Source organism: Archocentrus centrarchus, chromosome 13 (assembly GCF_007364275.1).
Source record: "Archocentrus centrarchus isolate MPI-CPG fArcCen1 chromosome 13, fArcCen1, whole genome shotgun sequence".
NCBI lineage: Eukaryota > Metazoa > Chordata > Actinopteri > Cichliformes > Cichlidae > Archocentrus > Archocentrus centrarchus.
Window position 1 is genome coordinate 23,947,297 of NC_044358.1, and position 11,522 is coordinate 23,958,818.

At 41.7% G+C, this 11,522-nt stretch overlaps 1 pseudogene; it reads left to right on the forward strand.

Moving 5' to 3' along the window:
- LOC115790475 (CLK4-associating serine/arginine rich protein-like) overlaps positions 1-11,522 on the forward strand; it is a 13,488-nt pseudogene continuing 1,966 nt past the window's right edge.

Genomic DNA, 11,522 nt, shown 5'->3' on the forward strand with positions numbered 1-11,522 from the left:
AGGCGTGTGGCTACGCTGCGGTCCCGTCGCTTCAGACAGCCGAAGATAAACCCGAGTGTGTGTTGGCGATCAGTAAAGCAGGTACACTGAAAAATTAGATCGCGCTGAATGCGCTGTACAGCTGTGTGTGTAGTTTTTAGTGTTTCTGTGGCATTTTTTTAGACGTTGTTCACAACGTTTTTGCAGATCGGCTAAGCTAGGCTAGCTGTGATGCTAACTAGCAACATACTATTGAAAAGGCCCGGGTTGCATGCGCAGTCAGGCCCTTACGTATGCTAACAAACTCGTCATAACTTTGATAACACGGATTTTTTTTTACACCTGGTTCGACCTGAAAGCTTAAAGTGGAGCGTAACCGGATGAAATTAGCCGTTTCTAGAGGATACAGTGTGGCGCTTGAACCGTTTTAACAACGTAAATACTGGATAGGAAGGCAAGTTAGCTTTTTTTTTTGAATAGCTCCAGACGGTTTAGCTGCTGCTATAAACGACAGAGATGCAGAGGTGACAGCTGGATTCACAGTTGCATAGTTTTGGCATTTTTGTAATGTACAGTAATCCTAATTTAGATGTTTTTTCCTGTGAAAGGTTTTTTATTGATTTTTTTTTTTTTTGTTGTTGTTTTTTAATTGCGAGTATATTGGTGCATCTGCTGTATTTGTGTTCGTTTTTTCATGTTTTTGACAGCATTTATGTCATTGTTTTAACTTGATTAGAACTACATATACTTCAAAATTTGTGTGAAGTTTTTGTGGATGACTCCTTCATGTTCCAATATGACTGCACACCAGACAAAGCAAGGACTATTTAGGTATGGATGAGTGAGTTTGGTGTGGAAGAACTTGACTGGCCTGCACAGAGTCCTGACCCCAACCTGATAGAACACCATTGGAGTGAATTAGATCGGAGACTACAAGCCAAGCCTTCTAGTCCAACATCAAATGTCTAATCTCACAAATGTGCTTCTGGAAGAATGTTCAAAAATTCCCATAAACACACCTAAACCTTGTGGAACACCTTCCCAGACGAGTTGAAGCTGGTATAGCTCCAAAGGGTGGGCCGACATCATATTAAACCCTGTGGATTAAGAATGGGATGTCACTCAAATTCATATATGTGTGAAGGCAGATGAGCGAATACTTTTGGCAATATAGTGTATATACTTACTCTCACTTTTTCTTGTCTCCCGTGTTTTTTGCTTGATCTGTGTAGCAGCCGTGCCCCGCCGCGCCCCACCCCTAGCGGAGCCGTCATGTGGCAGGAGGCCCGCAAACACGAGCGCAAGCTCCGTGGCATGATGGTAGACTACAAGCGGCGAGGCGAGCGCCGGCGAGAGTACTACGAGAAGATAGTAAGAAACTCTGTGTTGCATTGCCACAGCACATGCCTGTGGTAGGAGTGAGCAGATCTGATCTGAACTCCCACTTGTTGCAGCATTTGAACAAAAAAGATTTGTGAGCAAGTTGGAACCAAGTTATACAGGAGCAAACTTTTGTGGGTTTTGGTGTTTCCTGTTTTATGTATAATATTTTAAATGTTTTGTGCAAGAACACAGAATATTTAAATTACTGGGATATCTGAAAACTTACCATTATCCTCATCACACCAATGGGCCAGCTCCTGTTTAAAAGGAGTGAAATGTTATAGAAGTAAATTGTCATGTTCATGGTAGTTGATTTCAGTTTAATTAAAGTGCTGTACAGTGTAACATTTCAGTATATTTCATTAGTTGTACCTATTACATTATTGCATTCTGACACTCTCATTTTGTATTGACAGAAAAAAGATCCTGCACAGTTTCTTCAAGTTCATGGTCGAGCCTACAAGATCCACCTGGATCCAGCTGTGGCACTGGCTGCAGAGAGCCCTGCAAACATGTGAGGACAAAAACTGCACATGATAAGAGGCGATAAGACACCACAGAACGTATGTTACCTTGTTTCTTTTGTCTAAAGGATGCCTTGGCAAGGAGATGCCAACAACATGATTGACAGATTTGATGTAAGGGCTCACCTGGATTACATCCCCACCTACACACCACCTCTGCTCAACACATCGTAAGTCTGAAACTACCTAAAGCCACATTTTAAATTCAGTGTGAACATTTTATCCCTATTTTTGTTGTTCTGCTTGGGACGGCTGTGGGGAGATTCACATGTACACCACAGATTGCTGTACATTCCTGATACCGTAATGCTTAACACATATTTTAGCAGATAGTGCTTTGAAGTGCTAATTAGAGAGGGTTTTGTATTGTCACATTTTCAGACATTGTGTTTGGGTTAAAGATGTGTTAAAGATTTTTTTTTTTTTTATTGAAATTATGTGCACTTTTGAGGTGAACTGATTTGATTTTGGTGGGCAAAGGTGATTGCAAACTCACAAAATGCTTTTATTAACATAACTCAAGAATTCATGGCAAAATTTCATACAGTTGCCTAATGTGTCTAAGGTGAGATCAGGGAGGACAGAAATTGCTTGATCTTGATTTCCAATATAAATACAAGCAGGGCCTCACGAGCCTTCTGACTTGGTTTTAAGCAGGGATAATTGGCTTGTGGTCACCAAAGATTGGATTGTTCACCCATTAATGGGAAACATGAACTGGGTTATGACTGCCATAAGACAGGTTGATTTTTACCCTACTGATCATGTGTGCTTGCAACAGTAATCCTGCGCAGTACGAGAGGAACTGCAGGTTCAGACATTAGGTGCTCGGCCAAGGAACATCCCGCCATCTGTAGGTTTATGATTGAATGCCTAAGTCAGAATCCTGTCTAGATGCAGTGATACTGTATGGCTGTGGTGCTTTGGTTGCTCTGATAGCTGTTTGTGACTGGGCTGGTGGACAGCTGAATGACGATCACTTTGCTCCAGTCTTGGACTCATGTTTGTGGAGAACCTGGTGCTAAATAACCTGGAAACAACCTGATTCTGGGTCACTGCCCTGATTTTGGTGCAGCTGTTTAATGGGACTGTGATCTTGGCGATTTGGGGTTCTAGCCAGCAGTTGATCGTGATTGAGGTATCCTCGTGCCGGGCTGAGAATTTGACCTGTCAGAACTTATCGTTATCACCACAATTATCAAGTGAGCACCCGGTGACTGATTGTAATTGACTGATGTAAGATTCTTAAAAAATATCCCTTATAATAATTAAGTCTAAAGCTAACATTAAAAATAATAAAGACTAAAAATTTGCAAAAAAACTAATCTGGAAAAAGCTAACTCACTCTGGAAACTCATGGAAAATAAACTGAATAGAAAGACAAAAAAAAATTTAAACTGTCTTCGTGTGTTGCAATGTAGACATTCACTGACTGCTTGTACTGGTGCCTCAAGGTAACAACAGAACAGTGTTTTTTTTTTAGTAAGATTTCTGGTTCTTACTCTGTGATACTCTGTTCTTACTCTGCTTAGTACTCAAACAGGTCATTGATGAGATTTTCTTATTAGTCATCTTTTATCCTCGGTCAGGCGCCAAATCTGCTCAGTGTGGTGAGATTTGAGTATTCAGTGAGGTGGTAAATGTGACCAAGAACCTTCTTTGCCTCATGCAGCACTCCAGAGCAGGAGATGGAGGAGAGGAAGTGTAACTATGAGCGGTACAGAGGCCTAGTGCAGAATGACTTTGCAAACAGTGAGTGTTTTACACACGAAATCTACATGATTATTAACCACAGTGCATTACACAGGGTGTTACACGTGTATTCTTAATGTGACTATGACAGTGTGTTAACCTGCTCTCAGTGGGTATATTTTGGAGTTGTGCTGTGCTCTTTAACTCCCTCCTGTCCTCCTGCAGTCTCTGAGGAGCAGTGTTTATACCAGATCTACCTGGATGAGCTCTACGGTGGTCTGCCCAAACCAAATGAGGATGAGAAAAAAAGTATGAATTAAATGTTTAAGTGGTTTCTTCATCCTCGTAGTTTTGTTCCCTCCTTTACTGAATAATTTACATTGTATTCATAAATCCTTTCTTGCATTATTCAGACTGGCTGAGAAAAAGGCCACCATTGGTTACACGTACGAAGACAGCACTGTAACGGAGCCTGAGCCCCAGTCAGACAAAGATGAAGAGAATTCAGACAACAGTGAATCTGAAGATGACGAAGGCATCCCAGATATTGGTGAGGATGTGTGACTGGGGTGAAGCGATTTACATGTTAGGGAAATAAAACTCAGGAGATGATGAAGTAAAACTGACATTTAATGACACTACTCTCCGCTGAGAATGTGATTAGATTAGGCTTTCTTCTCTTGGACTCAGTCTTTTGCATAAAGTAGAATGTTTCTCTAACAGAGCAAAAATCTAAAATTGTGGCTTGACTGTATGCGCAGGATTTGTGACATCACTTAGTGCAGCACAGGCTTCAAGTGTCCACATCACATCTGTATAACTGGACCAGGATTGGCTTCAAAGTAACACTCAAAATGGACTTCAGTGAAGGAGATATCTTACATGAGAAAACAATACAGTTAAAACAAGCAACTGAACAGTAAATCAAACACTAGTTATCATTCAGAGATGTGTTTGTCTTAGACTACACCTGGAGCTGCTCTTCTGTCTAAAAATGATTCACTCAACCATCACTGCTCATTCATTTTCTCGTTTTTGGTGTTGATCCTGTTCAAATGCTGTGAACTGAGGATCTGTTGTCAAAAGGCAAATCAACCATGCTGATGTTTGAAGCTTGAATGTGAGGATGCAGATCAACTTGTATTTCGTGTGCGTGTGCGTGTGCGTGTAGATGTGGAGGTTGATGTTGATGAGCTGAACCAGGAGCAGGTGATGGACTTGAACAAAATGGCGACGCCGTATGGAATGGCTGAAGGCGACTTTGTCAGGTAAAGTCAGTGACGATACGACTTTCAATTAATGTCTTGCTCAAAGTTGATGCATTTGGGTTTAATGTTCATCTTAGTTAATTAAAATACTGCAGGAGTTTGTAAGTTCAGCAGATCCTGTGACAATACACAGCTTGTAAATTTTCCTATAAATGATCAAAATAAGTTCTGCGAAGTAATTGGGGACCTGTTGGCACCATATCTGGATTCTTGGAGTAGCTTTGCATGAGTCACAGTATGAAATAATCCTTTTATATTTTATAATTGGTCTTGGTGCAGCCCTTCACTCTCACTGACATCATACAGAGCCTAGAGTAGAAAAAACTGTCTGAAAATGAGCAAAAAGAAGTCTTAAGCCTAAGTTTTTGACTCACAAGGATTATTTATGCATGCACTGACCTCATTGTTTGAAACCTTAGCCACGTTTAATCTAATCATGTACAACTAAAAGGGTACTAACTCTAAAAGCATAATGGGTCCACTTTAAGATGAAAATACAGCTCTGTGGCTCATACTATTGCACATGACTCATACTGTCAAACTGAGAAACATTTGTTGTTTCCTTTCTTCAAATCATCTGACAGTTTGTGAGAGTCACACTGTTGTTGTTAGTGAGCGTACTTGGGGATGTGTTTCGGTATTTACCTTTTTTTTTTTTTTTTTTAACTACATATTTTTGTAATGCTGTGATTTTGCCATTTGTCAGGATGCTGAGGAAAGATAAGGAGGAAGTGGAGGCCATCAAACATGCCAAAGCACTGGAGGCGGAGAAGGCCATGTACTCTGTAAGTCTAACTCTATGGAGGAAAGTGTTAATGTGTTGCATTTACAGGTTTTATAATGTTTACACACTTGATTGACTCAGGGCCGCCGCTCTCGTAGACAGAGGAGGGAGTTTAGGGAGAAGAGGCTAAAAGGAAGACAAATCAGCCCGCCCAAGGTATATTTGTATGATTTTTCCTTATTAAACAGCAGTGTGCCTCACAACATGATGTTAACTCACCCTGTCCTGTTACAGCTACGCCAGGAGGGACAGTCCAACATATGATCCCTATAAAAGGTGAGTTGACCCACTGTTTTGTCCTTCCCAGTATCCTGATTGGTTGTCTGCCTGTGTCTGTGTGTTTAAACTTGAGCTTTCTGTTTTTTTTCTTTCTCATATCTTTCAGGCCAGAGTCAGAATCCAGCTCCGAGTCACGGTCGCGCTCTCGTTCTCCTGGTCCAGAGAAGATCACCTTCATCACCAGCTTCGGCGGCAGCGACGAAGAAGCTTCGGCAACACCGCAAACAGCCGCTCCTCACTCTGGCCACGCCCCCTCCAACTCGCAGCACTCTGCAGGTCATAGCAGGGGCTCCCGGTCGGTAACTTTCCCTCTTCCTGGTTTTTCTTCTTGCAGTCACTGTTGATTGAAATGACCGCAGCTGTTCAGCAGAAAGAATATCGATTGTTTTTGGTGGTCTGTGAGGTGGATCAGTTTTCAAAGTATCCATGCAGATAATTGCTGATGACGATCAAATAGGAGCTGTTGAACTGTGCATGCACATAGAGAAAAATCTGATTGGGTAATTTTAAAGCTGAAATCAGATACAAATTTTTTTTTTTTTTTTTTAAATATAAGTTATACAGTGCATAATATAAAAAAGCAAAGGTATTGTAATGATAGGCTAGGTGCTGGCCTGTATTTTTACTTAAACGTTGTCTGTGTTTGTTCAGGAGACGAAGATCATCCACCAGCCACTCCCCCTTCCTCCTCCTCACGCTCCTCATCTCGGTCCTCCTCTCGTTCATCCTCACGTTCACGCCGAGCCCGACGAGGACGTGGGGGGAGGGATGGCCGTCGATCCCGGAGCCGCTCACGGTCAAGGCGGCGTTCCAAGTCTTACTCCCGAGGTAGAGGAGGGAACGGAGGATCCTGGAGGAGACGTGACCGGTCGCGGTCCAATGACAGAGACAGAGAGCGGGAGAGGGACAGGGACCGAGACAGAGACCGGGACAGGGATAGAAGACGATACTCGGCACGTAGAAGAACAAGGTCAGATGAATCTCCACAGGACACTGCAGGAACTGCTCAACAGCATTCTGTGACTGAAGCGCTTTTTCTTTTCCCCGTCAGGTCCCGCTCCAGCTCGCGGCAGGGCAGCTTGAGGCGAGGGGGTCGGAGCAGTGGAGGACACCGCCGCGGAGACAGTGGCAGCCGCAGTCCCTCTCGGACCCCCAGCCGCCTTCACCGCAGTCCATCCCCTGCTCACAGAGGGGCCCAGCCTGCTACCATTGCAATCTCTGACAAGTTAAGAAAGTAAGAAGACCCTGAAAACATTGTCACAGAGAAAACATTTGTAATCAGTATTATAGAGAGCTCTGTTCATTTCTAAAACAAACATTCCCAAACTTGAGACTACCAGACTATCCAGACCTTTAATCTCACACAAATGAGACAAAATATTTTGGTCCTTTTGTGTCACAGATCATTTTGAGCCTTCAACTTATCATTTTAGTATTTCTTATTCCTGGCTCTTAGCCATTTGCAAGTCACCAAGGCTCATGCACCCCTTTAAGGTATACTGGGACCTGCTAATTATGTGTTCTAGAACTTGTGCTTCCAGGGGATCTGTGCTTCCTACAGATAATCGTGGCAGGAGGCCGAGGGGTAGCACTGGCAGCTGACCGTATTTTTATTTATTGTGAATGTCCTTTTGTAGCCCACCAGCAATTCTTTCTTAGCCCACCAGGGGGCTGTACCCCCACACTTTGGGAAACAGTCTAAAAGATATATTTGTTGGTGGTTTTGTACTAGTCAGAGTAGACACATGCACTTTGGGCTGTTTGAGTAAAAATATAAAAAAATGTTATTGTTTACTGAGTTTTATCTAATTTTGTATTTTTTATTCTCTCTTTAAGAATTGTTTTGCCTTAAAGATGAAAAACACTTGACACACAACTTGTTGAATTAACAAAAGGATGGCTGGCCAATTACTTTAATGGCACATAACACAAAAGGTTTGGCTATAAACTGTGCTGTAAACTGGAAATTTAAGTTGTTTATTTCTTTCTGGCTGACATTTCTGTATTTATTATCATCACTTTTCAGACTCATAAGTGGTTATTTCTAGACACCTGACTAAGCCTGTGTTGCACCAATAAGACTTAAGTCCATAAATAATAGTCTTGGTCTTAAAAACAGTCAGCTTCAATGTCATGAAGCCAGAACAATTTAACACCTGTTCTTTACTGCTTTTCGCATTTAAAAGCCATTCGCAGCCTTCAACATGACATCTGTTGGAAAGTCAGTATTTGCATGTATAAACATGCCGTTTTCCCCTCATTGTATTTATTTATTTTTTTCTTTTCTGTCTTCCTCTCTCCTTTCCAGGCCTGACACTTCGGGTGGTAAAGAGACGGGAGCTGCCAAAGTCAGTAAGAATTTGATCTAGCTGGGTTTCTTGCTAAAGCCTACGCCTCCCTCATCCCTGACAGGCTGACTTGGTTGTCCACCACACTGGGATGTAGAAGCCATTGTTGCCCACAAAGAACAAAATTATTTTATTTTTATTCCCCAAAAGTGGACACATACTGCAGTCAGAGCCGTGCATCTACTTGAAATTACCACTACAGTATTGCTGCCAAATGACAAAGTTAATGCTGCCATTTCTGTTTGACACGAACTTTTAGAAACCCTCTGAAGTCTTTATTTGCTGTCCTGATGGTGCTTTTAGTCTTGGTGATGAATGTGTGCAGTTTATAGTGGAGAGTGTATTTGTCTTTATGTATCTGTTTGTAGTCTCAAATACACACAGTATCACACATCAAAGGTCCTAAGATGAAGAAGATTACTTCTTCCTCTTATGACAGTCTGTGAACGTGAATTTCGCTTTATTATCGCTTTAAAGAGTTAAAGAAATATTGGGACATTTTGGAAAGTAGAAATGGACATGAAGATCAAAACAGCAATTCGAGCAAATGAGTAGATTTCCCTAAAATGTTGAGCAATTCCCTTTGAGAGTAAATCGGTGAAACTATTTTGTGAAACTTGTTTGTTTTGACTGACTTTTCTTCTCACTCTTTTTCCTGGAAGAAAAGACACAGTTTGAATACATCTCAACTGTCAAACAGTCATATAGAAGTTATTATCAGTTCTTCTGTTGTGCTTGCCTGCAGCTTTGTGACCTGCAGTTTTTCTTGCCTGGCCAGGTTTGAACAGCCCAGTGAGGGGTGTGTCGATGACAAAATGCCACTGGCTATTTGTGAACTTTTTAAACTCACCGGACCTGAACTTGCTCCTGTTTCACTTTCTGACCCTCTCCCTCCTTCAATCGTTCTCCTTTCATCTCTCTGGCAGTGTACGAACAGTTGCAAGAAAATGTTTGAGAAACCATAAGAATTATGAGGATTTCTGCAATAGTTACTGATGTGGTCTGGTCTGTTAAACAAAATGCAAATTAGCTAAACTGAAAGTGCACAGATGTAGTGTGTGTTGTGTGTTTGTTTTTGTTTTTTTTTATGTCTTCTTGAACACATTGAGTTGCAATACAGGCTGGAAAAAAAATAAGTGAATTATTGAATTAAGTAACTTGTAGAACCTCTTTTAGCTGCATCATTCTCCATATGTTTGCTGCAGCTGCTTTTAAGACTTGCACAACAAAGAAAGGAAGTGAGTTCATCAGTATCTCTGGGATTTTTCAGGGTGTTTTGAAACGCTGTTTAGTCAGTTCAAATTGAACTCTGGTATGTTTTCCTTCTTGCTGTTGTGTTGTGCAGATTTGAGCATGGTAATCACACTGAGGTGGGGATGAAACAACAACACTGAGACCCTTTAGAAATCCAGGTCTCAATCCAGATCCTGACAAACTCCAGGGCAGTTTTATGGTGAGAATGCAGCTCAGCTGCAAGTTTGAACTAAGCATCTTCCTGTAGCCAGGTATGCTTTGCTTTCTGGGATGGGGCTGAGTAACACGGGCATGCAAAATACACAGACTGTAAATACCCAGCTAAATATGAATGTTAGGATTAAATTCTCCATGTCATCCACTGGTCCAGAGCACAGCACCTTCTTTATTTATTCACTTTTGTTGCTTGTGTCCTAGACACGGCCATGATTTGTAGTGATGAATTTGGGTTTGCTCGGTTTTTTTTCTATGTGAAAGTAAACCAAACCATGGAAAAAACTTACAAGTCGACTAACTCCTCAACTGATTCGGACCAGAAAAAACTAACTGTAAGGGTGAAAATGCCCGCAGACAGCCCCCCTCAGCTGGATTAAAGTCAGGTCTCTACCTTGACCGCACCAAACCATGAATTTTCTTTGTTTTCAAACATTTCTGTTTTACTTGTGGGCTTTGGCTCATTCTGTTCTTGCATTATCCATGCTCTCCTTGTGCCTCGGCATTCTCCAGTTAAACAATTTTGAATTTGTTGCCCCCTCAGTGGTTGCATGGTGTCCAAACCCTGAAGTAACAAAGCAGCCTGAAAGCATGATGTTGTCTCCACCATGCTTCAGTTAGGGTGATGATTTGATGTTTGGGGTGTAGAGTTTGCAGAGCTGTGTTGGTCACAATTTATCTTAAAAGTTTTGTACTGAAGATTTTTACCAAGTTGTAGACATTTGTGCTGGTATTTTACTGTTACCCTTGTTTGTTCCTCAGGATTGTACTCTAAAGTGTTATCTTTGCAGTGAGGGAAGCAGCAGTCCTCAGTTTCTGCTGTTTGTTAGACAGCTTGATTTATTGTGAATTGCTGAGGTGTCTAAAATGTTTTTATAGGAAGGGGGGCCTCTACAATCCACACTTCCAATCTCACCTTCTTAATCGGAGCATCTGATTCAAAATTGTTTTGTGTTTATATTTATGACCTGCATAAAGATCAGTCTAAGTTTTGAAAGTGATCAGTACACAAATCGTTCTAATTCCGGTGTTCACAAACCTTTTCTTGCAACTGTGTGTTTATATTTGTGTAAAGGTTCACGTTATTTGATTTTGGCCTGTCTCCAAACTGTCCCACAGTGGTTGCAAGCTAGAGCAGCTTCAATATACACAATATACACACACGCAGACACACACACAGACTGTATTTGTTGACTCGATACACGTGAAATGTTTTCAGTCACTTGTAATCTGTCACCTTTTTATCTCCACCAGCTACTGTTCGTAAAGGTGATGGTATTGAATTTGTAAAGTAGCTCCGGTACCTCCCACCTCTCCAACACATACATCTACACTGACAAACACTTTTTGTCCGGCCGTGAAAAGCTGTGCTAACACATTTGTGTCATCTGCAGCCCAAGATGACCCCACAGGAGCGGCTGAAGCTACGAATGCAAAAGGCTCTCAACAAGCAGTGTGAGTGCAGCCTAGCAGAGTGCATGCGTTTGTGGTTAGCGTGTGAATTAAGAATCACTAGCGTGCACAATTCAAAGCTGTTGCACATTTTCTCCTTTTGTGCAAAGTGAAAATCTAAAGATGTGATTTATCTAAATTCTTTTGTCTGCTCTGCAGCCAAGGCGGATAAGAAAGCCGCTCAGGTGAAGATCCAGCAGCAGGAACACAAACGACAGGTGGGTGGGCGATGGTTCTTTCTCTGCATGTGAAGTAATACAGAAACGTTTTTATTCTCTTATTTCCTCTTGTTGCTGTTGTCTGCTTTACAGGAACGAGAAGGCGAACTGCGAGCCATGGCACGCAA